The following is a 6,275-nucleotide window of genomic DNA, read 5'->3' on the forward strand; positions in this document are numbered from 1 at the left end:
CTGAACATATCGCAATATTTCATTCGGCAAATATTGAAAAATGAGATCTTACCCCGATCTCCATTGAAATTCCAACAAGTGCAAGAACTTACACCGCAACGGAAAGAAAATAGACTCAAAAGAGTTGCTTCGCATGGCCGAAAGTGGCGAACTGCCGGATTTGGTTTTCTCCGATGAGAAAACATTCGTTGTCCAGCAGTTTGTAAACAAACAAAATTATGGCGTTTACTTGCCAAAGAGGTCAGCTGAAAATGTGCACATTCGGTTGGCCATCAGAACACAAGCGCCGGCCATGGTGATGGTGTGGGCCGCCATAACAGCCGATGGTTGTTCTCCGCTCGTATTAATCGACCGTGGCATCAGAATAAATGCCGAATATTATTGCGAAAATATTCTGGAGAGTGTATTAAAGCTTTGGGCACGCAAACATTTTGACCGCAGACCTTGGACATTCCAACAGGACTCACCACCACCGCACTCTGCACGGGCCACTCAAGAATGTTTACAAAATGAGGTTCCTCACTTCATTTTCAGCGCACAATGGCCATCAAAATCTCCGGATTCCAATCCCTTGGACTATTGTGTCTGGAGTATTTTGGAAAGCAAGGTTGCCACTAAAAAATACAAAAGTGTCGATCACCTTAAGCAATCGCTTCGCCGGAAATAAGCCATTTTTTTAATTTCAAATAAGATGGATTTTGATGAAAATCGGTTCACAAATGCCTCCGCAAAATTTAGTAAAATACGATAGAAACATGATATATATTAATTCATTCCGACTTTAAATTGTAACTGCTTTACGATCATAGTTGGTATGTTTTAATTCTCATAAATTCCCCATATTGTTATGTGTAGCTCTACTATATATGCAAAGTGGTGTAGGTATTATAAAGTCGGCCCATCACGACTTTGGTCTATCTTTACTTGTTTAAGTGGTTGAAGGGCGCTAATAAATCCAGTCGCTTGACTCCAATTTTTAAAAATATTGAATAAAAATATTTAAACGGATCAAACACCTCGACTGAAAATAGTATCTTCACGTTTTATCATGTAACGGCACAACTCAATTTTATGGATTTCCCAAAAACATGATTTCATTGTCAAATAAATGTTTGAACTGCTATCTAATCTGAAATGCCATAAACGTATGTTACTTCCAATATAAGATGGGTGTGCATCGTCTCGATGCACGCAGTTATATCGGAAAGGCAATCGCGCACACAGCAATGACACCCAAAGGCACAGCTCCAGTTCTCGTAGAGACAATTTACAATTCCGAAAAGAAAATTTGGCATGGACCCGTTGTCGAACCACGTTTCGGCGAACAATAGTCCATAGGTTCGGCTGTGTTGGAAGCAATGAAAAAATATCCTGAGCACATTATACAGGTAAACACGCAACTTAGCTATGGGATTACATTTTTATTAAATTCCCATTGCATCCTTCGCAGATCTGCCATCAAAATGGAAGAAAGTTCACCAATCGCGAGATGATCCAGTTGTCGGTGCGAGCTGCTCTGCATTTTGAAAAAATACAAATGCAACAATGCGACATTATTGGCATGTGTGTCAGTCACAGTGATTATGTTGCACCGTTATTTTTTGGTGCCATCTGTGCTGGTCTCTGCATCAGTCCCTCGGATCCCAGCTACAACGTCAATGGCTTGAAATATGTCTACGACTTGACCAAACCCAAATTAATGTTTTGTGATGGTGAAATCTACGATAAGGTTCGTCAAGCATTCGATGAATGTGGACTTACGGCGACCAAAATCTATACTGTAAGAAATCATTTGGAAGGCGTTCCCGATATTACGGAGTTTTTTGAAGAGCACTGCAATGAAATGTCTTATGTGTAAGTATGTAACAATTTATGCACTTCATTTGTGAATCATAAAATGCTCAGGGACAAGGCATTGAAAAAAACGGAGAAGAAAGACCAATACTATTTCGTGCAAGTGCATCAACTAGGGATAGGTAATCGGAAGCAATAATCGATTCTTCAGTTTTCGACTCTGGTCTAAAAGTAAAAAAGACAATTTTTTCAACATTCGATTTTGGCAAGTTTGCAAAGAAAAATGACTTTCTGTAAGCCATAAAAAATAATTGTACTGGTAGCAAAAAGAGGATTATTTTGTCAGAAATTTTAACACTCAAGCGACTCAACAAAGAAACCTTGTCGTTTTTATTCCCTACAACACTATGTGTTGGGGGTATTATAAGTTTGATTGGCCAAAATTATGAAATACCTCGAAATATTGATCCCTGACATAGGAAACTATATATGGATCTTCCTATCTCGCCGAGCTGAGTCGATCTTGATATGCGTGCCCGTCCGTCCGCCTGTCCATATACATTTATAATCAAGCTAGAGGTCGCAATTGTGGACAGATCCTCAAGAAATTGAGAATGGAGTTGGATTTAGGGCCAGAACACAAGCCTATTGTTTTTGGAGATGATCGCAAAATATTTAGGGGCTCAAATGGACCAAAAACAGGTTGCAATAATAAACCAATCGACGCAGAATTTTGCATGAAGTTAGAGTTTAGGACTTGGCAGAGCCTACTAATTTTGACAGTCATCGGACAATATTTAGCGGGTAAAATAATAATATAACTTCTTTGTCAAAAAAAATACGCAAAATTTCCACTAAACCGCGAATATTTTTTGACCCGGCCAAATAACAAATAATTAAAAAGTCACTTCTGACTATTACAGTGATGCTGATAACCAAGATATCGGGTATATAGCAAAATGGGTACAATCTTTGTGTAAAAGAAATAAATCCTACGATTTCTGCTTATAAATTAAGAACCGCTGGACTGATTTTCATAATTCTCACAAATTTGGAATGGACTCTTGTCAGAAAAGGATAAAATATACAAGGGGGTAGGGTGAGGTTTTAATGCACCAAAAAAATTTCTTGACTTTGTAGTTGTCCTACAGGTCACAATTGAAAACCAATCTACACGGAATTGAAAGGAGAAGTGAGAGAATTGTGGCAAGGAAGAAGTCTAGCATTTTGGCCTATAGTGGACTTTTATGACAAACAGTTTTATGGAATAATTTGACTTGCTATGATCCTGATTAAAGCGAGTTTTTAAGTTTAAAAAAAGGATCCCTATGCTGACTCGCTCGAGGTTTGAAATTGGAGTATTCGAGGAGTCTTAATCGTAATTTTTTCAAACGTGTGGAAGGGGTGGATCTTGCCCCCTCTACTTAAGTTGCTTTGCGATGTAAACTTTCAAAATGGCGATAAACAAGTCTTCTTTTTTATATCCTCCACCATAGTATGGAGGTTATATTAAGTTTTTTGTACCGTTTGTAAAACTTTAAAATATACATTTTGTACATGTACATATTTTTCTGATCAACATAACATTCTATGTCGATTTATCGATGTCCAATTACAAGCCGTAATCTTTTCAAGTTTCGGCCGGGCCGAGCTTTGAATACCCTCCACCATTTTGAATGAATTTGGCAATTCTCAAAAACAATAAAATACGTTAAAAATTCTGTTAAAATCTTTAAAATACCAAATGTCGGAAGGTGCCGATATATGAGAGACATACGATATCGTGGACCGATATGTCCCATCTTCGAACTTGACCTGCCTGCAGACAAGAGAGAGATCTGTGCCAAATTTTACCCTTCTATCTTAATTCGTTTTGACTGTAGCGTGATTACAACAGACGGACAGACGGACGGATCTTAGAATTTTATGCTGATCAAGGATATACATACTTTGTTGGGTCTAAAATGATTATTTCGATGTGTTACAAACGGAATGACGAACTTAATATACCCTCTATACTATGTATGGTGGAGGCTAAAAAAACGTGAACCTATACATACTTTGTTTCGCCAACGGAGCTAGAACTGATTAGGACACACAAATATCAATTTTTAGACAAATCCGCGAAGAAATGTGACAAAAATCACCAAAATACCGAATGTCGGGAGGTGCCGTTATATGGGGACTATACCAAAACGAGGACCGATATATCTCATTTTCAATACCAATCATCCTAGACACAATTCAAATTGTTCTGCTTAACTTTGACGCTTTACGTCAAATAATGTGGGCTGTATCGTGATTTCAACAGACAGACGGACATCTTTATGCTGATTATAAATATATATAATTTATGGGGTCTACGACCTTCCACCTTCCAAGGTGGAGGGTATAATAATTTATGAAGGTCCTCGTCTTCGAGGTCCAAAACATATAACGGTTTTGATTTAAGCGATATATTTCTATGAATTTTTTTTTTTTTTTAAATTTTTCAATTATCTTTCAAATTGTGGAGGGTATTAAATGTTCGGCCGGGCGAACTTATATACATTTTACTTGTTTTAGCAATACTTTCATAATCTGCTGGATTTCCCCGTAATTATATTTTGTTGAACAGTGTTATTATGCCATAGCTTGAAAGAGAACAGCTTCCGGTTAAACCAACTGGAAAGGTTAAACTCATTTCAAATAAAAAATCAAAGAAAAATCATATATCAAATATTAATATTTCCAAAAAAACTGGTTCTCAAAATTTCTTTTCTTAATGTGCATTTACTGTATTTTGGATTTACTTATAGGCATATTGGTCCTACCCCATCACGGTTGATTTTATAATCCTTTCTTGCAGCAATTTGATCTACCATAAAATTATATTCTTTAAACAAACCCCAAACGACCATTATTATATATTCTAGGTAGCTGTCTAAAAGATATTATTGTCTCAATATTAAATTACCATTCGCCGATTACTATATTTTCAGAGTACCTCCGTTAAAAGAAGGCTTTGAACAGGTTGCAATGATTTTGTGCACCTCAGGCTCCACAGGTTCTCCTAAGGGCGTTCAAATGTCTCACGCCGCCCTATTAAATGCCACAACATTGTAAGTCCAACAACATCTATTTTCAATTCAAGTCGAACGTACTTCATATCTACATACTCGCTTTCAGGGGAGTCGATTTCGCACCTAGGTTACTTTGTTACAGCAGCTTTTATGGATCTGTGGCGATCTTCATGTTAATACAAAGTGCCACCAATTGCTTTACTCGAATCATTTCGGAGAACCCCTTTTCACCAGAAGAATTTTGCGATATTGTCAAACAGTACCAGATAAATGTATCAGCAAATTACCCGGCCCATATACCACTGCTATTGGTATCCGATAAATTGGCCACCAGCGATTTATCCAGTCTACGCCTAATGTTCATTGCCGGCAAGACTATACCCTATGCCCTGATGGAGAAATTTATGCCCTTTGCCAGAAATTGTACCTTCCGAACATATTATGGATTGACGGAAATTTGTGGTGCCATCACATCATCACCAATAGATCCTAGCGATTCGGTTGGCCGTATGCTGGTAAATACCGAAGCAAAGATATTGAACGACAGTGGCGAGCAGTTGGGACCCAATGAGACGGGAGAAATTTTGGTACGCAAGAAATATCCTGGCAGGGGATATTATAAAAATCCATACCGGCGATATGGGATACTTCAATAGTGCGGGACAACTGCATGTTGTGGATCGTCGTAAGGACATTCTTAAATATAATAATTTCACTTTTTCTCCCACCAATATCGAGAGAGTCATTTGTGAAATACCAGAGGTGGTAGATGCGTGTGTTGTTGGTATTCCCGATGAAACTTATGATTTTTTGGCCGCTGCCGGGGTAGTAAGACGCCAAGGAGCCACTATTTCGGAACAGCAAATTGCCCAATTTGTTTCTGAACGAAGGCAGGACTATGAGAGGTTACGCGGTGGACTTTATTTCTTCGATAGTTTTCCCTTGACAGTAACAGGTAAAACAAATCGCAAGGAAGTTACTGAAATGTGCATAACGCGAAGAGGGGTGGAGGAACGTGACAAATCTGTGTAAAATCATTGGAAAATTCGATTTTTTCTGGAAATAATTTTAGTTATTTGTTTATTGTTTATAATCGGTCTGATTATCTGATTTCAAATACAAACAACAATTTTTGTATATTAAATTGAAAATGATTTCCGGTGTTGAACTTAAGATCATAATTTATATAAAAAAAGATATAAGACATTTCTTCTTTTTAAAACAACGACTTTCTTCAAACTTTACATATCTCAATATTTTCATGTCAAATATTTCATCTGATATAAATATAGAATTAATCGGCCTACTCATGCTGGTACCTTTCCCACAAAGAGTTGAAATGTTGTTCAAATCAATAATATATGTAATGTCAGTACACTCTTAATTTTTTTCTCACAATTTTAAGCTTTTGTGGGGGAG

General features: G+C 37.4%; 1 pseudogene; it reads left to right on the forward strand.

Moving 5' to 3' along the window:
- Nucleotides 1-903: 903 nt before the first annotated feature.
- On the forward strand, nt 904-5,938 carry LOC101890948 (luciferin 4-monooxygenase-like; annotated as a pseudogene).
- The last annotated feature ends 337 nt before the right edge of the window (nt 5,939-6,275 follow it).

Source organism: Musca domestica, unplaced genomic scaffold (genome assembly GCF_030504385.1).
Source record: "Musca domestica strain aabys unplaced genomic scaffold, Musca_domestica.polishedcontigs.V.1.1 9, whole genome shotgun sequence".
NCBI lineage: Eukaryota > Metazoa > Arthropoda > Insecta > Diptera > Muscidae > Musca > Musca domestica.